The sequence below is a fragment of the Protopterus annectens genome, chromosome 8.part0, assembly GCF_019279795.1.
Source record: "Protopterus annectens isolate FY-2018-M chromosome 8.part0, PAN1.0, whole genome shotgun sequence".
NCBI classification, from domain to species: Eukaryota; Metazoa; Chordata; order Ceratodontiformes; family Protopteridae; genus Protopterus; species Protopterus annectens.
In genome coordinates this window covers 490,784,426-490,811,926 of record NC_056741.1, presented here as the reverse complement: position 1 = coordinate 490,811,926, position 27,501 = coordinate 490,784,426, and positions in this window count along the sequence as shown.

The window sequence follows — 27,501 nt, the reverse complement described above, 5'->3', positions numbered from 1 at the left end:
TATATCAATATCTATATCTATATATAACAGATTGGGTTTATATTATAACATCGAAGTAGTAAAACGTTGAATGTTATAATATCAAACCCAAAACAGCGAACACCGAAAATAGCGAAGCTACAGAACATTAAATTCTTTCCTAGGGAAAGAATTTGGTGGGCTGTTTCTGCTGCTTTGCTATTTCCTCCACTGTGGTGTGAAGGTTACGGACTGGGTTAAGGTAAGTGTGCGAACAGACCGGGCGAAGGTGAGTGTGGGAATGGGATAGTTAGGGACCTTAGGGTTAGGGAGTGGGTAAGGTGAGTGTGTGATAGTTAGGGGCCTTAGGGTTAGGGAACGGGTAAGATGAGTGCGCGATAGTTAGGGACTTTAGGGTTAGAGAGGGGTAAGGTGAGTATTCGAAAGTTAGGGACCTTAGGGTTAGGGAAAGGGAAAGGTGAGCGTGAGATAGTTACGGACCTTAGGGTTAGGGAGTGGGTAAGGTGAGTGTGCAATAGTTACAGACCTTAGGGTTAGGGTTTGAGTTAAGGTAAGTGGATAGATAGTAGTGTATGTACAGTTTAGTGTAGGGTTAGAAGTAGGATTTTAAGTGTATATGTGTGGATTACTTTTATTGGTGTGCTTGTGTTGTGTGTGTGTTTCTCGGAACAGCAAATTTATTTCCCTGGGAAAAAAATTGCTGTTCTGAGCTTTCGATTATATCACATTTTGACATTCCAAGTTCAAGCTTATGGTGTTCGATATTTTGGGATTTTGATTATGTGATATACACCCAACAGATTTTGTATCAGCATATAGTTTCTCAATGAAAAGAAGTTAGAAAGTCTAATATCCAGCATTATTGACTTATCTAAAATCCTTACTGAGTTACCTGAAAATTTTAACTTTCATTAGCTACAGGACAAAATATGAAAAAATCCAGGGACATTCTGCAAAATCAGGGAAATTAATATGCATGTCCACATAATGGTGCAAACACATACATACATACACACACACACACACACACATATATATATATATATATATATATATATATATATATATATATATATATATATAAAATTATGCACAAAATACCTGAAAGTCCAGAAGTCCAGACTGCTAATAACCTTCAGCACTTTACTGTGATAAAATAAAATAAATTCTGCTCTCAGTGACATACTTGTTTGCTTTAAATGCACATACATTGACAGATCAATGGATACTTATTGATTCCAAGTCCTAATGTTTTCTGTGTGGCTACTCCTCTGATGTTTGATTTTCATCAACTAAAAGAAACTTTTCTCAGAATAAAATGTTTCAGTTTCTGTCATACACACATGAGAGTATAGTTGATAGCAAAGATTTGAGTGGCAGGATGTGCTGAAAGTCAAACATATTTGGGAATTTTATGTAGCTGGTTAACACGGTGGTTCCTTTTCTTGCCAGGCTACAATAGGTACAATAGGGGCAGAGTATCTAGGTGGTGGGGCATGTAGGACATGTGAAAAAAAAAACATATAAATAAAGTATAGAGTATATGGGAAATGGTAGCAACTCATCCATAATCAACTGTTACAAATGAAATACAGTTTCCCTCCTTTAAACAGTGAATGTCACAATCTTATAAATCCTGGCAATATTCACCCCCCCCAACACACACACACACACACACACACACACACACACACACATGAATATCATGCTCAAGGATATTGCATTAAGTAGACATTAAATAGAGGGTGTAGCTACAAATACAACAGAGGTGGGAAAATATCATAAAGAAAGACATTTCTGTCTCAGTAGAAAAAAAATACATCATTAACCCAAATTCAAGAACAGAAATTTGGACTTACTGTGTTCTGTGCTGCATTGTAAGGAAAATACTTTTAAACAAATAGAACACATTTTGGCAGTTTTCAAAACATTTTCCTAAGAATCTGGTGAATTGCAAAAGTTGATTAAGTATCTATTAATAGTTCTTTAAACAAAAATTGACAGTTAATAGCTCCTGGATTATAATGATGGTTTTGAGATCTCAGGCAGAATGTGGGAGAGGGTCTGTAAGCATTTGAGCTAAACAATTGAAAGCCTTAAAACATTCAATTCAGCTAGTTTATGTTGTTGATCATTTACAACTACAGTTAAGAGGTAAGATCTGCTTTTAGAACAAAAACAAGAGTAACTCAAGCAAAAAAAAAGTGGATTCGAACTTTAGTCCCACTAGTCAAGGAATGCTTTGTGGTGAACAGACTAATAGCATAAAACAAATAAATGAATGCACCAAATATTGAGGGAGATCTTTTATTTCAACATTTAGTATGGATAGTAATGTTTTGAGGAGCATTATATTTAAAAACTGGAGTTTTCTGAATAGTGAGAAAGAATTAAGAGACCGGGCGGGAGAAAAACCAACATTCATATATAAAAGGGGTTGGAACCTCAAAAACATTTTAGAGAACCCACGTGAACCAAAAATAATGGATGTTATGCATGAATGTGGAATATGTGTATATTGTTTACATATTATGGAAGGTAGTGAATTCATGATTAATAATTTTAAAATTAAGATTTATGGTAGACCATCTTGTAATTCAGAAAAAGTAGTGTATTGTGCGTTATGTTCTAAATGCCAATGATTTTACTTGGGCAAACTGGAACACAAGTAAAAAAAATGGATGGGTGAACATCTAAGTGATATTAGGTCTTTAAAAGAGACCAATGCTTTGGCAAAACACTGTATTAATAATCACGACCATGGTTCTAAATTTATTGTCTTGGAAGTGTTAAAAACTTCTATTAGAGGAGGGCCACGGCAATTATTTCTTGAAAAAGATGAGCTAACATGGCAGTTATGATTAAATACACATTCTTGGCTAGGACGCAATGAAGCTATAAAAATGCCTTTTTAGATTAAAGGCACTAAGAAGATGACAAATTTTAAAGTTTATGTGTACGGTACATAAAATGTTGAACCTGTTAACTAAGAATGATAGTTTATTAATGATAATTTTAGCATTTATGTTTTTTGGAGGTGTTAGCAGTTTTAAAGCTTCTTACTGTTTTTTCCTCGGGGTGTGTATTTAGTGATGCATTTGACATGTTAACTGAAATGTTTTTAAAGACTGTTGAGCATGATTTGAAATTGTCTGGTGAAGTTCCGTGTATTAGTGTATGTTAAGAATGAAAACACTTACTTTTAAACACTGCTTTTAAAAAAATTTGGAGTGGTGGCGATAAAATAAAAAACTGCATTAATTTTGATACTGCCTTGTCTTCTGGATTTTGGATTCTCTTGGTCTTGGTTTGTCTTTGTTTTTGTGGTATTGCAGCACCATACCTCTCAACTTACTTGGTTAAGAATTACGGAAAAAGCTAAAAATAATTGTCCCAGGACAAAATCAGGAACAATTTTTAAATATTTCTCTAAAAAGTTAATAGAACAATAGTTTTTGCATCAATGTACATTTTTGATCAATATGAAGTATAAAACTCTAATGAAAGGTATCCCTAACTGACTGTAACCATGAGTGATTTACCAAAAATCAAAAATTATATGAGGTAACCATTTGAAGCAAAATCAGGGCCATTCTATAAAAATAGGGACATTTGAGGGATATGGGTAGCACTCAAAATGGACTATCTGGTCACAATAATTCATTCTAGGATTTGAATACTTTTTTGTGTGGTCCAGGATTTTAAATTAATCAGTTAATGATTTTCTGAATGTTATTATAGTTGTCTACAAACAAGTATCAGCAGAAGGTTTTAAGAATTAATTTTATAATGACTAAGATAATTAAAACTACTTATTCCTAAATTCTTAAGCCGAGACATCTTTATTTTTAGACAGTTTAGTATAGTTTGACATTACTGTAACATCCTCAGCACAGGAAAAGAATTAAAGGAACTGCAGCCCTAGTCAACTTTCCATCTTTAAAATATGGAACATCACACTACCTCTCATAAGATGGAATAAATGTTCAAAACAACTAGGAGGAGGGCACATAGCGTGGTCCAAATGTATTTTATACTTATAAAAAAGTGTTTTGGTGCCCAGCCTCCCATAGCTTATTATAATAGTCTCTTGGTTGTGATATGATATTTTTTCACAATATTTGTCAGAGGAAAAGAAGTTATCCAGTAATTATAATATAAAAGCTGGGGTAATGTGTTTTACCACATTCCCAGTGACACTAGTGTAAGTACTGTGATCTCTAGCTTGTGTAACTATATAAAAGTGGGCTTTAATCTCACAGCATCAACGTGTGTGTGTGTGTGTGTGTGTGTGTGTGTGTGTGTGTGTGTGTGTGTGTGTGTGTGTGTGTGTGTGTGTGTGTTTCAAGGGCAGGTCATGCCTACTCAGCCTGGTGGACTTCTTTGAGAAGGTCACCAAAGCAATGGATGAGGGCAAAATGCTTCACACTACCTAGCTTGCCCTAGCCAAGTCATATGACACAATAACCCACTTGGGCATTGTTGACAAACTCAAGAGGTTAAGTATAAACCCTTATGTCACCCAGTGGATAGCCAGCTGGCTCACAGATAGGACCCAGGAAGTTAGAATTGGGGAGTCCACCTCTACAGAGAGGCCAGTCACAAGAAGAATCCCTAAGTGATCAGTCCTAGGTTCGCTGCTTTTTGGCATTTACTTCTCTGAAGTGAAGGGCAATGTCAATGGCCTCTGGCTGAGTAAATTTGCAGAAGATTGCAAATTAGGAGCTGACAGTGAATCCCCCACTGACACAAATATTCTCCAGGAAGGGCTGACACAGACAAATAGCTGGTGTGAGAGCCATGGACTAAAAATAAATGCCAAGAAATGCACAGTAGTATCCTTCAGGAAGTCATCCACTCCTGGTAACTATCATATTGACAACATACCTCTAAGAGCCAACCCAGTAGTCAAGGACTTTGGGACACACAAAGAGTAATCCAGCCTTTAACCATCACTTATCTACAGTAGTTACAGAATTATTTTCTATGTTGTGTAACTTATAAATAATGACATGGCATCTAGGTCCAAGGCGGTCATTGTTCCATTATATTCAGCATTCATCAGTCCTATCTCTCTCATACACACACACACACACACACACACACACACACACACACACACACACACACACACACACACACACACACACACACACACACACACACACACACACACACACACACACACACACACACACACACACACACACACAATCTCCATCCATTCTGTTCACCCCTTCTCACCCACACTCTGTCCATTCTGTTCTCCTGTTCACAGCATCTAATAGGACGTTCTTGAGAAATGTGAAAGTGATTTCAGTCAACTCAGCTCTCACGTTGCAGTGAATCTGAAAAAAACAGCTATTGTCCCACTGCAAATCATGCTCTGTTTGGCTGAGTGAGAATCTAAACAAGACATGAAAGAAAGACCTCACATGCTTTCTCAGTTCAAGAAGTAAAAAAAAAAAAATCGGCTTGTTTTGTATTCCAAGGACTGGGGCACTCACAGGGACACATAGTTTCACTGGGGCAGGGCCCTTGCCTCTGGGTGTCTCCATCTAGTGCTGCCCCTGCGAAGGAATGTAACATGACACTAATCTGATGGAAAATTCAGGATCAGGAACAGAATAAAATGCCAAGGGTGGAAGGAATGAAGAAAAAACAATTTAATGGAAGAGCAATAGAAGTTACTGGCAATTAAGACAAAATAGCAGTATATATTGTATATGAATCTATCAGAAATCATTCTACTTAAATAGTAGCTTTAAAGGGCATTAATAATGTAAAGTCTCAGGGGCTACCCAGAGAGGATACTCAGAAGCAGTATTTAATAAACTAGATGGCATGAAAAATCACATTCCTCCCTCTATATACCATCTAAATTGTTCTGTTCAATTTTGTATACAAACTGTACAGGGCAACGTAATTGCGTTTTTGACAGACTGGATGCAGCTCGTTTTTATTTACCCTCCCCCCTTTTGTGTAGCAGCTGGAACTATAGAACTCATTCCTTCAACTTGCTTACTTATTTTTTTTTATTTTATTTATTTTTATTTTACATTTGTTAACCGTGATGGTCCGACTGGACATAAGTCCATTTTCAGTGGAGGCCCGGGGAGAAAAGTTCCATAGTAAGTAAACTTTTACACAATATCTTAAAATACAGTATACAGAGAATTTTCAAACAATATCTTAAAATACAGTATACAGCAGAAGACGTAAAAAGACCTATATATACAGGAAGAATAGTTACACATGGTTAATAACAGAATAAGTATAAAAATTCAGTCAGCATTAGGAGAAGACCTAGACTGTAATGTATATTACAGTAGGTATATTAGGAAGTGAGGTATATAAGTGGAATAATTTGAGGACTTATGTAATACATGGGCATAGCCACTTAATCTTTAAGTGTGTTCTAAGTGAGTTTTAAAGTGAGAAGAGGTAGGGGCAGAAATCAGAGCAGGAGGGAGATTATTCCAGGTTCTATCGATAGAGTGGAAGAACAGTGCTTTTCCTGCAGTATTGTTAGCCCTAGAGGTACAGAGGAGGGGTTTGTCAGAAGATCGGAGAGGACAATTTGTATTATAGTGGGTGAGAAGTTCACCTAGTGCAGGGTTTTTTCTGGATGTGTTACCACATTGTAAGCAATGACTAATCGGTGATAGGTTAGCAGCTGGGGAAGTTCCAGGCATTGCAGTTCCCTTACAGCCTGGCAATGGTGAGTTCTAAAGGTGCAGTTGTTTGCAAACTTGGCGATTTTATTAAAACATGATTCGAGTCTGACAAGGTCAAGTTTTGTAAGCTGGGTAAGAATTGGAGCAGCATACATTAGGGTAGACAACAGGTGAGTTTTGGCTAGGGTAATCCGTGCTTGTTTTGAGAGGGATTTCCTGTGCCTATATAGTGTTCCCATTTTTTTATGAACTTTTTTGATAGTTTGTGAAATGTGGACGTTGAAGTGTAGATTTTTATCAATTTCAATGCCTAAGAGTTTGGTATGGTCAGAGGGAGAGATAGTGCCATTTTTAGAGGCGATAGTGAAGGATAGAGGGGTGGAAATGGTTTTATTGGGGGTGAAAACTAGTAATCTGGTTTTATTAGGGTTTAGGATAAGTTGGATCTGAGTGATCCAACTTTCCACAGAGCTGAAGGATTCCTGGTTGAGGTGTTGTAGGGTGGGAAGTGATGGAGCTGAACAGATAAGAGTTGAATCATCAGTGTATTGTATAAGTGAAGCATGCTGTGTGATGATATGGAGATTATTGGTAAATATGGAGAAAAGAAGTGGCCCTAATATGGAGCCTTGTGGTACAACTATGGTAGTTGGGAGTAAGGGGGATAGTACACTTTGCCATTGGACAGATTGTTCCCTATTTGACAGATAGCTTTTAAACCAGGCTATAGAGGAAGGTTTAAAGGATAGGGATGCCAGGGTGTCTAGTAGTAAGGAATGTGAAACCATGTCAAATGCTTTGGAGAGGTCTAGAAATATTGCAGAAACAAAGTTATTATTATTTCTATGTTGGTTGATCAGATTGGTGAAAGGGAGCAGAGTGGTGGTTGTGCTATGGTGTTGTCAGAAGCCATGCTGTGTGGGAGAGATGAGATGGTGTGAGTTTAGGAATTGTGTTACCTGAGAATGTATACATTTCTCTAGTATTTTAGATAAGGGGGATAGACTGGCAATTGGGCAATAATTTGAGTATTTGTGAGAGTTTCCACCTTTATGTAGTGGAATAATGTATGATACCTTCCATATCTGTGGGACATATGCATCTTGTATGGAGTGATTGATAAGAACAGAAATAGGGTAGGATAAGATACAACACCTATTTTTAGGAAATTGGCTGGTAGATTGTCAGTAGCAAGGGTGGTAGGTTTCAGTTTTAGGAGGTGTTTTTTAATTGTTGAGATGGGAACAGGTGAGAGCATGAAGGATGGGATGTTGGCAGGGCATTCTGTTGGGTTTTATGTAGGGCTGTTTTTTGATAGTTGGGAGGATAGTGTTAAGATGGATTCTGTGAAGTGATGATTGAATTGGGAGGCAATGTCCTTGTTGTCATTCCTGGAGTTAGGAGTGGGAGTGGTAGTTTTGCCTGGTTATAGGAGAGAGTTAATAGCATGGCAAGATTTTTGGGAATCTTTTGAATGTTTGTTTTGAATATTGAGAAACTAATTTTGTCTATTGAGTTTAGTTCATCTCTTGGCCCAATTTCTAACTTGTAGGTAACTTTGTTTGGCTAGGCTAGTATTGTCTTTCTTTCAAATTTTCCAGGCCTTATCCCTTGACTTTAGAAGGTGTCTACTTTCCCTAGTTAGCCACGGTGCATAGTTTCCTTTGGGTCTTATTTTCTTAATTGGTGTGAGTCTGCCAAGGATATTGATGAGAATACTGTTGAAGTAGCCAATGGCTTGGTTTAGATTTAGGGATTGTAGTGGTTTCCAGTTACTATGTTTTAAAATGCTGTTTAGTTCTTGTATATTTAGTTTACGATCATCTCTGACTTGTCTAAAAACAATGGGTTTGACTATGTTGGCACGTTTCCACAGGAGGAAGGTGGAGAGATGGTCATTAAGACCAACAGGAAGGCATTCTGTCTGATAGTTTTGTTTGGGGCAGTTAACTAGTGTCCAATCTAGAATAGACTGTTTGTGGGGTTTTTTTGTTGATTCTAGTGGGTTCTTGGATACGTTGGGCAAAACTGTAAAGATTAATATGGTCAGTGGGGTTATTAGAGGTACAGGCTGACCAAACAGTGTTCAGGTCACCTAGTAAGATGGTTTCTTCGGTGAGATTATCTGTGGCCCATTGCAACATTTTTTCAATGATGGGAGAGTTATTACCTGGGGGATTATAACAGCAGAGAATGATGATAGTTTTTGTGTCATTTATGCTTAGGGTTGAACCTAAGGTTTTGGCATTTTGAAATTTAGGTATGGGGATTTGTAGAGGTTTGATGTTGATTGTATTTTTGTAGAAGATAGCAACTCCACCTCCCTTTTTGCCCACTCTATCCAGTCTTAGGATATTATATCCTGGTGGGAGAATTTCTTCATTTTGGGTACTAGGTTTTAGTCACGTCTTGGTAATGGTTAGTATGTCAGGGGAGTAGTGAGCTAAAAATGCATGTAGGTCAGAAAGTTTTCTAGAGATACTTCTGATGTTGACATTCAGAATCAATAAGTCAGAGATTTGCCTAGCAGAGAGTAGAGAGTTTTGTGGTTCAGGGTTTGGGGTGTATTTCTCCAGATATAAGTAGATTTTTAGTGATAAACAGTATGTGTTTCATTGTGTACACTATGTCTATGATGGATCTAAATGATGTTTTTCTAGTATAAGATCATGTTATGTGAGATTTATGAATGTGTAGGATTAAGCTGTCTTTAAATAATGTAGAGGAGATAGGAAAAAATGTGTGAGCTTATATTTGTTTGAGAAAGTGTTACGTGGAATGATGTGTTTTTTAGTGATGTATTAGTATATAATGATGTGATGTTTGTTAGGTATGTGAGGGTTAAGAAGAGAAATCCTAGGATTAATGGTATTTTATGATGGATTAGTGATTGGGTTTTAGTGGTTTTGGGGTTCAAGTATGGGTGTGAGTGTGAATGCATGGCAAGTAGAATATCTTTTTAAGGTAGAAATTTGATAGGTGGTGTGTATGAGAGGTCTTTGATTGGAGGAGGGTGTGGTCGGGTGATCTGGCATTAGAATAAATGTAGAGGTAGTGGGGGTGGTGGGAAATGGGGGCAGGGAAGGGGAGCTGACTGAGCCAAGCATAGCAAGGCAAACGGAGCAGGGCTACACCAGTTCTCGAGACTGCAGAACCTATCTATAGGGCTAGTCAGGACAGAACAGTAAAAGGAAGATACATATGTAATTAAGCAGGAGTGGAAGGGAGCTGTGCAGGTTCAAGGTGGAAGAGGGGGTAGACACAAAATAATACAAGGCTGAGAGTCAGAAAAACTTGACTAGGCCAGCTGCTAAAAAAAAAAACAGGAAAACCAAACTAAGTCAGTCAATTCCCAGTCAGTGTAGTGCAGTATCTTCCTAATTACCACAAATCTTATCGTACTAATCTAGTACAGTGTGGTGAAATGGACCACCACTTCTACAGGGAAAAACAATTGAAGTATGGGCTGTAGGTGCATAGATAAACTTTTCCAAAGAGAAAGTAGTTTTAAGTTATTGACCTAGGAGTACAATAGAAAGAGAAAAATGGGGGGAGGCAGTAGTGTGCACATGTACAGTGAAAGGGGAAAGAGTCTTCAGTTTAGAGGACAGATTAAATACAACTCTAACATATACTAGTGTAGCTAAAAGCACTTTAGTGTTCCACTGACGCAGAGTCTCACAGTGCAGGGCAACGAGACAGCCTTGGGTTGATTGGAGACTGGCCAAGACATAGGATGAAACTTTTGCTGAGGGGAACTACTGTAGCTGAAAGCACTTTAGTGTTCCACCGATGCAGAGTCTCACAGTCCAGGGGAATGAGACAGCCTTGGGTTGATTGGAGGTTGGCCAAGACACAGGATGAAACTTTTGCTGAGGGGAACTATTGTAGCTGAAAGCACTTTAGTGTTCCTCCGATGCAGAGTCTCACAGTCCAGGGGAATGAGACAGCCTTGGGTTGATTGGAGGTTGGACAAGACACAGGATGAAACTTTTGCTAAGGGGAACTAGTGTAGCTGAAAGCACTTTAGTGTTCCACCGAAGCAGGGTCTCACAGTGCAGGGCAATGAGACAGCGTTGGGCTTATCACTGTTAATATAAAAAACAATCTGATTATTTATTGTCCATTCCAAGTGATGAGGTTGATTGACGTCTTTTATTAAGCTGAATTTTGTAGCAGTGTCTATATTTCATATTAAAGAACAGTAGAACAGCTTGTCACATGATAGTTAAAAATTATTTATGAGCATTATTTTGTTTAAAGCATTATTTTGTTTAAAATAAAATATTAGAAAAGATGTACCTAAATATTCTATGTTGTCTTAGCAAAACAGACTCTTTTGATTTTGCTACATTAAATGAAATGTGTTCAGATTCATTTAAAACATGCAGATAAGGATGCACATGCACACACACACACACGCACACGCACACACGCACACACACACACACACACACACACACACACACACACACACACACACACACACACACAGACACACACATACACTCATACACGCAGTCTTGCTAACAGCTGCACAACCACACTCATGCACACTCAAGCATGTACCCCTGGACACATACATGCGCACTTACATGTACATAAGTTGTACAACATTACTAGTGCATACTCACATACACACACTCCAGGGCACTACAGACTCATGGGCACACACACACACACACACACACACACACACACACACACACACACACACACACACACACACACACACACACAGATCAGGATTAGTGTAAGCACACTGCTTATGTCTCCTGATAATGCTGGCATCAATGCTGTTTTTTTAAACAATAAGTGGTATGAAACTATATGACCAGCATTACCAACTGACTGTAACCCTCAGTTTCTAGGGACAAGGCAAAACTATAATGCAATGAACAATTAAACACATAAAATTTGAATGGTTGGCACAACTGACTGATTGTAACCATTAGAGTGAATTACCGCTTTGTTGGAACTTGGGAAAGTGAGGCATCAGACTGCATTGCTTTTTTAAGCTTTTGCATCCAATCCTGGTGCCCAAAATGCAAATGCAGCACAACCAGCCTGCCAATAAGATGCAAATGCAGGCAGGAACAATGATGCATATTTCTTTATTTATTTTCTATTTTTTCTTCAGATTCCAAATACGCTTATTCAACTATTGTAGCAGAAAATTATAAACAAGCTTGTTTTATTAAAATCAAGCATGTTTCTTATTTTTCAACTATTGTAGTTAAATATCTGTATTTTTTTAGCCTCTAAGTTAACCTAGGCACAGGACATACATTCGTAGAAAGTTAACCTATGGCTCCTGCTTCCTTCAACTGAATATCATCTTCCTTTGTTAATCTTCCACTCCAGCTCCAACAAATATAAAATACTGACTGCTGTAAGCAGGATATGCAGATTCGTTTTACCTGCACACTGTAATGCCCACCACTGTGACCTACTAACATGTGTTGTGCACCTGTGAACAGTAGACCAATACTACTGCTTAGCTTTCTGTTTTCAAAATCATTAAGCAAGGTCAGTACCCAATCTTATGGGCAAATGTTCAAGTTAGACAGCAAAGGTATTCACTCAGGGTTAATCTGGAAGATAACTTTCACTTTCTCAGACCTCAGTTTAAAACTTTAGCAGGGAGAAGATAAATTTTTAATGTTCTTTTTTCAGAAATGAAACAACAAAAAACATTGGAGGAAGTTAAGATAAAATTAAAAGAACCCCCACTGAGCGAGACAGCATGATTCTGCTTCTTAGATAATGTATGAAAAGCTGCCATTATTTGACACCTGCAATGCTGGTCTTCTAATTGTGCCATCTTCTATTGAAATTATGTTAAATGCCAACATCTGTTTCAGTGTCTACTGCATTATACTGTACATTTTATATATATATATATATATATATATATATATATATATATATATATATATATATTTATATATATATATATATATATATGTATACATTTTATATATATATATGTATATATATATATATATATGTATATATATCTATATTAATTACTGTATATACAACAATGATATATATATATACAGTAATGGTATCTCTTATCATTGTATATACATCAATTTAACATTTTCTTTATATAAATATAAACCAACTTGCTTGCCATATAGCCAGGTTGTGCTGCAAAGTGTCTGCTTGTCAGTCTATTTATCGAGTTAACAAACTGATCAATCAATCAGCCAGTCTGTCAATCAACAAATAATATATTTGTACTCTTTTGACTTAGTTATTATGTGCCAGATTTTAATAAGAAAGGATGCTATTATTTTCAGCAATATCTCTTACTAAAGTTTTGTACAGACTGAGTAAAATCCTTTTTCCAGATGGTATATGCTTTGGAATAAGATATACTATTAATAAAACTTTTTTTACCCAATTACATATTCAGTGCTCCTAAATCCTTATAACATGTTATATTTTTTTATAAAATAATCACATACAGCAAGATCCCCAGTATAATTCTGGGACCAAGAAGGCACAAAAATGTATTAACATTTATTTGTAAGCAGTTTCTACTATTCCTTTTATTAAAGTTTGTTAAAGCTAATTGAAATCCCTCATATGCTTTTGGCTTAATAGTATACTGACCCGCAACTTACAATCATCAGCGTATTTGCATTGCTAATAGACTGATCCATTTTTTTTTTTTTTTAAAACAAACAAATGGTAAACAGAACCAGAGTGACAGCAGTACCCTGAATTATTTCACTTGTGGCGCTCAACCAGGTGGAAGAGTGCCGTTTGACATTAATGCACAACTTCCTGTCTGTATGTCAGTTATTGAACAAATCCACCATATGTGTTGATTATCATTTGCAAATGTTTTATTAGCTACATCAGTATATCACAGAGCTAGTCAAGACAGCATCTGTGAGATCATTAATATAATTTCAAAGTCCTAAAAAGAAAAAAATATGATCTTTTCTCTACAAATCAATGGTGACCGAAGTTTGTATTATTAATTTCACTCAGAACAAGAATTATTAAGTGAGATAGCTTAAACTGACTATCCTGTAATTAACTGTATTGGTTTGATCACCTTCTTTACACTTCAACACCATTGTTTATTGGTGTAACAGCAAACAGTTTATATATCTATGTGCAAAATGAGGTTTGTGCAGTTGTTAACAGAAATAATGTAAAACCCCTATTATACAATGACCCCCCCATTAATATTCCAAAACTGATTGGCCAGCATGCCCGTTGTTAATCCCACAATATACCAATGGAAAAAGGTCCGTTCGCCCAGACTTTTTTTCGTTGGTATAAAGTCCTCAAAACATTTTTTTTAAACAAAAAAAAAAAAAGAATAAACAGAGCAATGGGGGCTTTCTTTTCTCCATTGCTTCCATTTTAAAGCATTAATGTACTGGGTATGTGTGGGATGAAAGTCCCATATGCATGCTCAGTACAGTAAAACAAGAAAGCAGTGTACCACAACCAGCGAAAGAACAGTAATGCACCATTATACAAAGACATTATTTAAGAAAAGTATTTTTTTTCTTAAATAATGTCATTGTTTAATAGCAATAACCGACTCCATGGTTGTGGTATATTGAAATGTACCCACGGTTGGCTTTATTTAATCACTCGGTCTTCGGCCTCATGATTAAACCACACCAAACATGGGTAAATCTTCAATATACCACACCACATCGTCGGTTATTGCTTTAATAACTCATCTTTCAGATTGTATACAGATAACCTGAGGACTCTGTATTTGCCCTAGTTGTGCTAGTCTCACCTTGATTAGTGTGCAGTAATATTCTGCCAGGGAAAATCTCAGACAGCTTCTTCTAACTGTATTATACAGTGGAATTTTATGACCATGTTTTCCTGGATTTCTTAAAAAAAAGTCAACAAAGCATCTAGTATATCTGGAATTTCAATTGTTGCTATATTTGCTATTCTTATGTTTGTGAATGTCATGACTCTAAAATGCTTTATAATTGCCTTTAATCTCTTGGGTAAGATGGAATTCAAAACTTACTTTGACTTTATTCATAGATTTGGTCAGATTTTTTATATTAGATTAAATTTTTCCTTACTTTCTAATCTTTTGCTGCTTATGGATTTTTTTAATGGTTGTTTCACCATGGAGGCTTGTAACTGTTTATGACCATTATGAACCTTAATCTTTGAGATATAATAATAACTCAAATTGTTTGCTATAAAAGTTTTCAAAATATTCACTGATTGTACTTTTTTAATATATTTTGGTAGTCATTTAAATCATCTGCAATTAAACTACCAAGGGTTTTACTGAATTTTCAACATGTATGCTGATGTCTTACATCACTTCATTTGATTCAGTTTGGAAAAAGATGCAGTCATAATATTATCTTTGGGTGATATAATTATAATATGGTATGAAATATTTAAAATATTACAGTTAAAAGTAGGGAATATCACAATCTTCTTAAATTCTTTTGCATTTACAAAATCCAGCAAAATACACTCATAGAGCCTGAGTATGTAATAAATATTGTATTCTATGTAAGAATAAATTATATTTTCTAGAAAACTATTTTGTTCCTCAAGGCCATCCCAGAAAATTCCAAAGCAAACAAACTTTATTCCGGGGAGACATAATGGAAGTTCTTTAACACTGTATACTAACAGGATCTATTTCATCACAAGGTTATACCCTGAGGCATTTCAAGGGTAAGATTGTTGAAAGAAATTCTGGAGTTTACACTGCTTTACTTCACATCACCTAAAACCCATTTGACTGACTTTCATTTCATTGAGACCAAATTATTGAATTTGTCAAAATACTGACAAATCATTTGACTGAATCTCATTTTACCGACAGCTTATAATGTTAAATTTCAAAAGACTAAACCTTAAACCATAAACAAACTACTGACAACACAAATAACTGCCTCTTTCCAGAACTTAAAAACTACTTACTTACCCACTTAACAGAAGCTGGACAATATAAAACCAAACTAAGTGGGGGTTATGCACCTCACATTTCCCAGTAGGGGGGCTGTGCCCCCACACTCCCCTAACTATATATATACTAACTCCAGGATTGCACTCCAGTGGGGAAAAGGGCATATACCTTTTTACTTGCCTTACACTACTCTATATGCTACCACTACTGCTGGGAATGCACAAAACATCCACCATATCACTTCCAATACTTCCCATAAAAATGTAAAGAGACATACCCATATTTAAAAACACTACAACACTACTTTCTACATGACGATCAATATTCTGACAGTCAGCACTGTAAGTTACAGAAATTGTTTTTATCACAAACAAGTCATAGGTTAATGGAAACCCACATGATGTCTGTGGCTTACAATTCAGTGAAATGAGATTCAGTCAAATGAGTTTTCAGTATTTTGAAAATTAGGTGATTTGGTCTCAGTGAAATGAAAGTCAGTCAAATGGGTTTTAGGTGATGTGAAGTAGACCTATATACATATATATATATATATATATATATATATATATATATATATATATATATATATATATATATATATATATATATATATATATATATATATATACATATATACACACACACACACATATACATATATATATATATATATATATATATATATATATATATATATATATATATATATATATATATATATATATATATATATTAATTACTGTATATACAACAATGATATATACAGTAATGATATCTATTATCATTGTATATACATCAATTTAAATTTTCTTTATATAAATATAAACCAACTTGCTTGCCATATAGCCAGGTTGTGCTGCAAAGTGTCTGCTTGTCAGTCTATTTACTGAGTTATCAAACTGATCAATCAATCAGCCAGTCGGTCAATCAACCAATAATATATTTGTACTCTTTTGACTTAGTCATTATGTGCCAGACTTTAGTAAGAAAGGATGCTATTATTTTCAGCAATATCTCTTACTAAAGTTTTGTACAGACTGAGTAAAACCCTTTTTCCAGATGGTATATGCTTTGGAATAAGATATACTATTAATAAAACTTTTTTTACCCAATTACATATTCAGTGCTCCTAAATCCTTATAACATGTTATATTTTTTTATAAAATAATCACATACAGCAAGATCCTCAGTATAATTCTGGGACCAAGAAGGCACAAAAATGTATTAACATTTATTTGTAAGTAGTTTCTACTATTCCTTTTATTAAAGTTTGTTAAAGCTAATTGAAATCCCTCATATGCTTTTGGCTTAATAGTATACTGACCCCCAACTTACAATCATCAGCATATTTGCATTGCTAATAGACTGATCCAATTGTTTTTTTTAAAACAAACAAATGGTAAACAGAACCAGAGTGACAGCAGTACCCTGAATTATTTCACTTGGGGTGCTCAACCAGGTGGAAGAGTGCCGTTTGACATTAATGCACAACTTCCTGTCTGTATGTCACTTATTGAACAAATCCACCATATGTGTTGATTATCATTTGCAAATGTTTTATTAGCTACATCAGTATATCACAGAGCTAGTCAAGACAGCATCTGTGAGATCATTAATATAATTTCAAAGTCCTAAAAAGAAAAAAATATGATCTTTTCTCTACAAATCAATGATGACCGAAGTTTGTATTATTAATTTCACTCAGAACAAGAATTATTAAGTGAGATAGCTTAAACTGACTAGCCTGTAATTAACTGTATTGGTTTGATCACCTTCTTTATACTTCAACACCATTGTTTATTGGTGTAACAGCAAACAGTTTATATATCTATGTGCAAAATGAGGTTTGTGCAGTTGTTAACAGAAATAATGTAAAACTCCTATTATACAATGACCCCCCCCCCATTAATATTCCAAAACTGATTGGCCAGCATGCCCGTTGTAAATCCCACAATATACCAATGGAAAAAGGTCCGTTCGCCCAGACTTTTTTTCGTTGGTATAAAGTCCTCAAAACATTTTTTTACACAAATAATAAAAAAAAAAAAAAGAATAAACAGAGCAAAGGAGACTTTCTTTTCTCCATTGCTTCCATTTCAAAGCATTAATGTACTGGGTATGTGTGGGATGAAAGTCCCATACGCATGCTCAGTACAGTAAAACAAGAAAGCAGTGTACCACAACCAGCGAAAGAACAGTAATGCACCATTATACAAAGACATTATTTAAGAAAAGTAAGTATTTTTTTTCTTAAATAATGTCATTGTTTAATAGCAATAACCGACTCCGTGGTTGTGGTATATTGAAATGTACCCATGGTTGGCTTTATTTAATCACTCGGTCTTCGCCCTCATGATTAAACCACACCAACCATGGGTAAATCTTCAATATACCACACCACATCATCAGTTATTGCTTTAATAACTCATCTTTCAGATTGTATACAGATAACCTGAGGACTCTGTATTTGTCCCTAGTTGTGCTAGTCTCACCTTGATTAGTGTGCAGTAATATTCTGCCAGAGAAAATCTCAGACAGCTTCTTCTAACTGTATTATACAGTGAAATTTTATGACCATGTTTTCCCGGATTTATTGAAAAAAAAAGTCAACAAAGCATCTAGTATATCTGGAATTTCAATTGTTGCTATATTTGCTATTCTTATGTTTGTGAATGTCATGACTCTAAAATGCTTTATAATTGCCTTTAATCTCTTGGGTAAGATGGAATTCAAAACTTACTTTGACTTTATTCATAGATTTGGTCAGATTTTTTATATTAGATTAAATTTTTCCTTACTTTCTAATCTTTTGCTGCATTTCTTTTTATGGATTTTTTTAATGGTTGTTTCACCATGGATGCTTGTAACTGTTTATGACCATTATGAACCTTAATCTTTGAGATATAAGAATAACTCAAATTGTTTGCTATAAAAGTTTTCGAAATATTCACTGATTGTACTTTTTTAATATATTTTGGTAGTCTTTTAAATCATCTTCAATTAAACTACCAAGGGTTTTACTGAATTTTCAACATGTATGCTGATGTCTTACATCACTTCATTTGATTCAGTTTGGAAAAAGATGCAGTCATAATATTATCTTTGGGTGATATAATTATAATATGGTATGAAATATTTAAAATATTACAGTTAAAAGTAGGGAATATCACAATCTTCTTAAATTCTTTTGCATTTACAAAATCCAGCAAAATACACTCATAGAGCCTGAGTATGTAATAAATATTGTATTCTATATAAGAATAAATTACATTTTCTAGAAAACTATTTTGTTCCTCAAGGCCATCCCAGAAAATTCCAAAGGAAACAAACTTTATTCCAGGGGAGACATAATGGAAGTTCTTTAACACAGTATACTAACAGGATCTATTTCATCACAAGGTTATACCCTGAGGCATTTCAAGGGTAAGATTGTTGAAAGAAGTTCTGGAGTTTTTACACTGCTTTACTTCACATCACCTAAAACCCATTTGACTGACTTTCATTTCATTGAGACCAAATCACCGAATTTGTCAAAATACTGACAAATCATTTGACTGAATCTCATTTCACCGACAGCTTACAATGTTAAATTTCAAAAGACTAAACCTTAAACCATAAACAAACTACTGACAACACTAATAACTACCTCTTTCCAGAACTTAAAAACTACTTACTTACCCTCTTAACAGAAGCTGGACAATATAAAACCAAACTAAGTGGGGGGCTATGCACCTCACATCCCCAATGGGGGGGCTGTGCCCCCACACCCCCCTAACTATATATATACTAACTCCAGGATTGCACTACAGTGGGGAAAAGGGCATATACCTTTTTACTTGCCTTACACTACTCTATATGCTACCACTACTGCTGGGAATGCACAAAACATCCACCATATCACTTCAGATACTTCCCATAAAAATGTAAAGAGACATACCCATATTTAAAAACACTACAACACTACTTTCTACATGACTATCGATATTCTGACAGTCAGCACTGTAAGTTACAGAAATTCTTTTTATCACAAACAAGTCATAGGTTAATGGAAACCCACATGATGTCTGTTGCTTACAATTCAGTGAAATGAGATTCAGTGAAATGAGTTTTCAGTATTTTGAAAATTAGGTGATTTGGTCTCAGTGAAATGAAAGTCAGTCAAATGGGTTTTAGGTGATGTGAAGTAGACCTATATATATATATATATATATATATATATATATATATATATATATATATATATATATATATATATAGAGAGAGAGAGAGAGAGAGAGATGCACACACATAACCACCACTTCAGTCACTTCATTACATAACCTATGAATGAAGTACATTATATTTTATTGAAATAGTATTTTAAAGCCATTATTACACTTTTGTGTAGGCTTACACATCTGCTGAAGTGTAATATGTTGCTTTAGTGGGAGAGATGTTATGGCAAGCCACTTGGCAAATGAATAAAGTCTGAATGATTTTTCGCCTTATAAATGTAGTAAGAAAAGTTTATTTGTTTATCCATTTTTTACCAGGTTAGTCCCACTAGGCTAGTAGCCCCTTTTCAGGGGAAACCTGAAATGGTATATATGTTACCAGGAGAAATTTGCCATAGAATAATTTGCATCCAACTGCCCTACCATTAACTGAAGCAGATTGTACCTTGATTTAATATGTCATAGGAAGGAAAACACACTCAGGAGGGCAGTACCACCTGCTGGCCTTTACTAGACTAAGGTGTCAGCAATCAATCTACTTATTGTCGGATAGAACCCACAGCCTCCTACATTAAAGTTGAGTATGCTATCTGTTGTGCCACTGACACTAATACTTCTTTCTGAATATTAATGAGTGTTTGTGTGTGTGTGTGTGTGTGTGTGTGTGTGTGTGTGTGTGTGTGTGTGTCTCTCTCTCTCTCTCTATATATATATATATATGTATATATATATATATATATATATATATATATATATATATATATATATATATATTTAATATGTATTAACAGCAAAATGCTGTATTTTGCTTCTTCACATGTCCATATATAAGCATAGGTGAAAGAGATAGGTTCATAGGTTCACAGGTAGATACTAGGCTATCTGCCCTAGGGCATTTATAAGCCTAGCCAGAGTGTATTTGGCTTCCGCCTCCCTATTAGATTAGCCTACTGTGCCTCTGTAAAGTAGGTCACAGAAGGTACTCTTTTAAGATTTGTTTACTGTGCCTCTGTCTAGCAGGGACACAGGAGAGATCCCAGGGGTGAATTTGCGATTTCCCATCCACGCGTCCAAATTTTGCTTGAAGAGGGTCAGCGAGGGGCTATGTCTAACATGAACTGGGATTCTATTCCAGGGTGAGGGGAGCCTATGGGAATGAATCTGTCCCTCCAGCATGTCCTATTTATTTTTGTGCTGAGGTTTAGGTCCCCAGAGCGTGTAGCTCTAAGGGACTTGGATTTTTTGAGGTGGAGCATGTCCATTAATTCTGGGTTTGACATGGCTTTGTACGTCAGGCATAGATTGCCTCTGAGTAGGCGGTAAGCAACTGAGTAGAACTGGAGTTTCTTTACTTGCGCTGCATAGGACATCTGTTTGTAGCCCATGATCCTCTTGGTGAGGTATTTTTGGGGTCTCTCCAGTTGCTGCAGGTGTCGGGTAAGGTACATCCCAAAAGGGGCATTGTATTCAATTATGGGCCTGATGAGTGACGAGTAGAAGGGCACAATGACCTCTCTTGATCTAGATGCGAACCCTTTTGTGATAAGGTGGGCTATATAGAAGGTCTTTCTAACCACTTTAGCAACGCGATTATCAAAGGAGAGATTACTATCTACGTTGGTCCCCAAATCTCTAATTACTTCTTCCAGATTAATGGATTACCACCTATGTGGTAATTTGTGGGCATCTTGTTTTTCCCAAAGGGGATGACTATGCACTTTTTAGCATTTAGCTTGAGGCTGTGGCTCTGGCACCAAGCATCTGTCTCTGTGAGACCCTTTTGGAGGATGCATGTGTCAGCTGGAGATTCGATTATGGCCCCCAGTTTGCAGTAATCTGTGAACTTTGTCAGCCATAATCCCCCCCCGTGTTAGCCTGAACCTCAGAGAAGTATATACCAAACAAGAGAGGTCCCAGAACTGAGCCCTGTGGGATGCCACTTGTAACTGGTTTGGATTCGGACATGGCACCTGTGATTCTGACCATGTGGGTTCTATCTCTGAGCCAGTTTGCAACCCATCTTGTGATATAGGGGTTGATATTTAAGCTGGTAAGCTTATTTATGATGCCCGAGTGAGGTATTGTGTCGAAGGCTTTTGCGAGGTCCAGGTAGGCTGTGTGGACTACCTTGCCCTCATCTATGGCTTTGGTAACTGTTTCAAAGAAATAAACTAGGTTTAAGAGGCAAGATCTGCCCTTAACAAAGCCGAATTGGGCAGGGTCCAGTGTCTGGAGGCTCCCAGTGTCTTTGTTTATGAGTTCCATGATAATACGCTCCATAGCTTTACAGACCAGAATAGTCAGGCTTATGGGGTGATAGTTTCCGGGGTCTGTTGTGGCACCACCTTTGTGGAGTGGGGCCACTATAGCTGTACGGCATTCTTTGGGTACATATCCTGTAGTAAGGCTAAGTTTGAACAGTGACTTAATGTGAGGGTTCAGTTCTTCTTGGAGCTCGTGTAAGACACAGCCTGGGACACTGTCCAGTCCCATAGATGCTGTGTTTTTTGCTTTGGAGAGGGCAGCTTTCACCTGTGAATCTGTGATGTCAGGGAGGTTACATTCAGTTGGGATAGGCGTTTGCTCCTTTGGGGGGGAATGGGGGGAGAAGTTTGCGCTGAATCTGTCTGCCAGGATGTTGGCTATGTCTGTAGGTCCAGTATATTTTGTACCATTATGCAACAATTCAGAGCATATCTGGGAGTTCCCGCCCATGTTCCTGACATAACTAAAGAAGGCCTTATGATTATCTTTACTGTCTAGGGCAATTTTTCTTTTCGAAACTGGCCTTTGATGATTTTATGAGGGATCGAAGTTTCTTGCTAATACTTATCAGAGATGCCTTCCCTTTTTGGGATTTTGCTCTGCATGTAGTAGCTTCCTCCTTCTGTTGCATAACTTATTTGATGCCTTGGCTGTTATGCTTTTTTGTAGGTGTGCCTTTTTCAATGCTTTTTATTTTTTATTGTTACTTCTTTAGTTGATATACTGAGCAATATAGCTTGGTGATTACACTGGTACTGGACATTGGGCTAGGTGATTACTTAGCACAGGTATTGGACTAGGCCAAAGTGATGGTGAACCTTTTGTCTGTGGTGTCAAAAGCTCCTGTCACAAAATAATTCTGTGGACTTCACATAAGCAACAATGAAAAAGCAGTGTCTTTGGTAACTTGGGTGTTGATGATTGCTGGCACATCACCCAAAACATTGTGGCATATGTCACTTTTGATACATGTGTCATAGGTGCCATCTAGGAGTAATCTGATTACATCATGTGCAGAATTAACCATATCCATTTTGTTTCCTGAGTACTGCTAAAGTCTGTACTCCACTTGCCTACATTCATCATTATTTATTATTATTATTATTTAAATTATTTATTTGCCTTTTCTTATGCTTATAATTAATTCAAATAAAAAATTCAAGATATCAGAAGCATTATAGAAAGGGAAGAGCTTATTAAGCTCAATTTACAGCAGGAGGTGCAAAGCTTAAAATCACCTGGTTTAGAAACAAGACCGACAAACAGTAACACTTTTGGTATATCCAAAAATTTCAGCAATACAAACCCACATGTACCTAACACAAACACATTCATTAAAACCATTCAATATATTTATTTGCCTTTTCTTGTGCTTGGGTGGCTGCGGTGGTGCAGCGGTTAGTGTTGCCACCTCACAGCAAGAGGTTCTCCAGTTTGATGCTGGGGTGCCTTCTGTGCAGAGTCTGCATGTCCTCCCTGTGGTCATGTGGGTTTCCTCCGGGTGCTCTGGTTTCCTCCCACATCCCAAAGACATGCTGTAGGTGGATTGGACACTTTAAATTGGTCGTGTGTGTATGTGTGTGTGCCTTCTGTGTAAGGTTGGGTGCCGAGCTGGCAACTCGACACTGTAAAAACTCCACTGCCAATCATGAGTGGACAAGGTGACCTGCTGTGGCGACCCCTAACTAGGAAAAAGCCGAAAGAAGATTAGCCTTTTCTTGTGCTTATATCGAAAAAGTACATTTTGCCTCTTATTGTCTATTTTACTGATTTACTTCATCTGAATTCATTATCTAGCTAGCTGTTGGATAAAGTAGTGTATTTTTACACTCTAGCAAGCACTTGTTGTTTTCCCATCAAGGTCAGTGGATTTTCCTTCTAGAACACTGGGAGGTAGGCTGGTCTGTCTACTTTGAGGAAACACATGAGATTTCTGCATGTAGTTTTATTAGATGGAGAGCTTATTAATTGGCTTATCTTGTTTTAGTGCCTTTATAAATTCTGTACAATTGAGTGGCTCTTGGCTCATTTATACTAAGTGGAGTACTTTTATTGAATAATCACACTTTTGTGAGCTGTTTAAGGTACACTGCTGTATTCATATCTGTACGTTAGTTTGTTGTAGCACTTCACTCTGGACACTCTCTTACTGTGCTTTTACATTAGGAGGACTGGGATTACTCGTCTAGTGGCTGTAGGTGTTTACCTGGTCTTTTTCTGCACTTCTCTTATATACTGTGACTGTACTTCATCAGTTTAAAAAACTACACTGTTTGCTGCTGCTTTGCATTGCATTTTACTACAACATTTGTTGCACAATGACTGTTTCACACCAACTGCTGCTTTTACTTAATTTAAAAAAAATATCTGTTTCTGTTGTTTTATTATAGGTTCATAAGTTCATAGGTAGGTACTAGGCTATCTGCCTGAGGGCATTTATAAGCCTAGCCAGAGTGTGTCAGCTTTTACCGCCCCATTGATTAATTAACTGATCCTCTGTCGAACAGAGCCAATAAAGTAATCCCAGGGGTGTATTTTCTGTTACCCATCCACTCATAAAGGTTTCTCTTGAAGAGTGTTAGTGAGGGGCTCTGCTTGATGTAATTTGGAATTTTGTTCCAAAGCATGGGGAGTCTCTGAGACAGGAATCTATCCCTCCAGCATGTTTTATTTATTATTGTGGCGAGGTGTAGCTCACTAGAGCGTGTGGCTCGCAGTGACTTGGATTTCTTTAGGTGGAGCATGTCCATCAATTCTGAGTTGGACATGGCTTTGTAAGTCATGCAGAGATCACCTCTGAGTAAGCGATATGCCACTGAGTACAGCCAGAGTTTTTTCAGTCGGGCTGCATAGGACATATGTTTGAGGCCAGTAATCCTCTTGGTGAGGTACTTTAGTGGTCTTTCCAGCTATTGGAAGTGTCTTGTGAGGTACATCCCAAATGGGGCATTGTACTCTATGATGGGTCTAATGAGTGACAAGTAGAGGGGCACTATAACCTCTTTATTTCTTGATGTGAACCCTTTAGTAATTAGATGGGCCACATAGAAGGATTTCCTAACTACTTTGGCAATATGATTGTCAAAGGAGAGATTACTATCTACCTGGGTCCCCAGATCTCTTATTACCTCTTCTGTTTTAAGGGGGCTGCCACCTATGTGGTAATTCGTGGGTGTTTTGTTTTTCCCAAATGGGATGACTATGCATTTTTGGCATTTAGCTTGAGGTCATGACTTTGACACCAGGTGTCCGTCTCAGTAAGGCCCTTTTGGAGGATGTCCGTGTCAGCCGGAGAGTCAATTATGGCTCCCAGTTTGCAGTCATCGGCGAACTTGGTTAGCCATAGTCCTCCTGTGTTTGCCTGTACTTCTGAGAAGTATATGCTGAACAGTAGGGGTCCCAAGACCGAGCCTTGTGGGACACCACTTGTGACTGGTTTAGAGTCGGACCTGGAGCCTGCTATTCTTACCATGTGAGTTCTGTCTGTAAGCCAGCTGGCAGCCCATCTCGTGACGTAGGGTTTTATGTTCAGGCTGGTGAGTTTTTCTGTAATACCCGAGTGGGGAATGGTGTCAAAAGCCTTGGTGAGGTCAAGGTAGGCTGTGAGAACCACCTTTCCCTCATCTATGGCCTTGGTGACTGTCTCGAAGAAGTCAACCAGGTTTAGTAGGCATGATCTTCCCTTAACAAAGCCGAACTGGGTCGGGTCAAGTGTTTGGAGGTTCCCAATGTCTTTGTTAATGCGTTACATGATGATGCGCTCCATAGCCTTGCAGACCAGGCAAGTCAGGCTTATGGGACGATAGTTACCAGGGTCAGTTGTGTCCCCTCTTTTGTAGACAGGAATAACCATTGCTGTGCACCATTCTATGGGCACATAGCCTGTGGAGAGGCTGAGGTTGAACAGTGTGTTTAGGTGGGGGGTTAGTTCATTTTGTAGTTCATGCAAGATGCTGCCTGGGACACCATCTGGTCCCACTGACACTGTGTTTTTGGCTTTTGAAAGGGCTGTTTTCACCTGTGCATCTGTGATTTCTAGGGCACTGCACTTTTCTGGTATTGTTGTGAGCCTTTTTGGAGGTGAGAGGGGGGGGTGAAGTTTGCACTGAATCTATCTGCCAGGATGTTGGCAATATCAGTAGGTTCAGTATATTCTGTGCTATTTTGCATTAGTTCAGTGCATATCTGTGAGTTGCCACTTAGATTCTTAACATAGCTAAAGAAGGCTTTGTAGTTATCTTTTGAATCCTTGGCTATTTTTATTTCGAAGTTAGCCTTGGATGATTTCATGAGGGACCTTAGTTTCTTACTGATACTGATTAGGGATGTCTTTCCTTCTTGGGATTTGCTTTTTTTCTGAACTAGTTTCCTCCTTCTATTGTATAGCCTGTTTATTGCAGGGGTCCACCAAACTGGTTTCCTTCTCCTAGAGGAGTGAGTCTTGGTTTTCTAGGGATGGCATGATCCATGCATCCTTGTAGGTGCTCATAATGTGCATTTGTAAAGGTTTCTGCATCTTGAGCAGCATTAGCCTTTAGCGTGGGGGCTGTTAAACTTACCATCTCTGTCTTAAGTAAGGTGAAGTTTGCTTTAGAGACGTTTTTTACTGTGGTTTCCTTAGTTGGGGTGGTGGTGGTGGTGGGGTGTGGACATCCAGAGTGATTAGTTTATGGTCTGATCTAACCAGTGACGGGTTGACCTCCAGTGAGTAACACCTGTCGCCCATGTTGGTGATGACTAGGTCCAATATGTTTTCACCTCTGGTAGGGGGGTTTACAAGCTGATCCAGGGCATTTGAGTTGATGAATTCCAGGAAGCACTAGGCCTGGGAATTTGTACTCGAGTAGTTTTCCCAGTGAATGGTAGGGTAATTGAAATTGCCCAATATCAGGGTGTTTGGTAGGACCTTCATGTTTTCCAGTGTCTCCAGAAAGGTGGAGTGGTGGTCCTGGGTCATGGAGGGTGATCTGTAGCAGGCCACAATTTGCATTGCAGATTTGCCCGATGTTAGTTGCACATGGATGATCTCAGAGGTATCATGCTGTGCCACTAACCTGGAGGTGTAGGTATCCTTGATTAATATGGATACACCCCCTCCTTTTGTGTTTTGGTCCATGTTCTGTGGCCAAAATGTGTGGTATAAGTTGTAGCCCGTCAGTGCTGGGGTGCTGTCTGGAGCCTTGAACCAGGTTTCAGTTACTGCACAGATGTTGACATTCTCTATAATGAGGAGTGCTTCGAGCGCATGCATTTTGAGATTTACACTCCTGGCATTTAGTAGCATAACCCTACGTTTTTTGTTAATTGTGCTGTTTACAGAGATGGGTTTGACTTTTGAGCCTTGCCTAAAAAAGGCACTATGGGGGCAGCAAGAGCCTTGGCCAGTATTCAAAATCCTAGAGGTGATAGGTGCAAACCGTGTCTTGTGAAG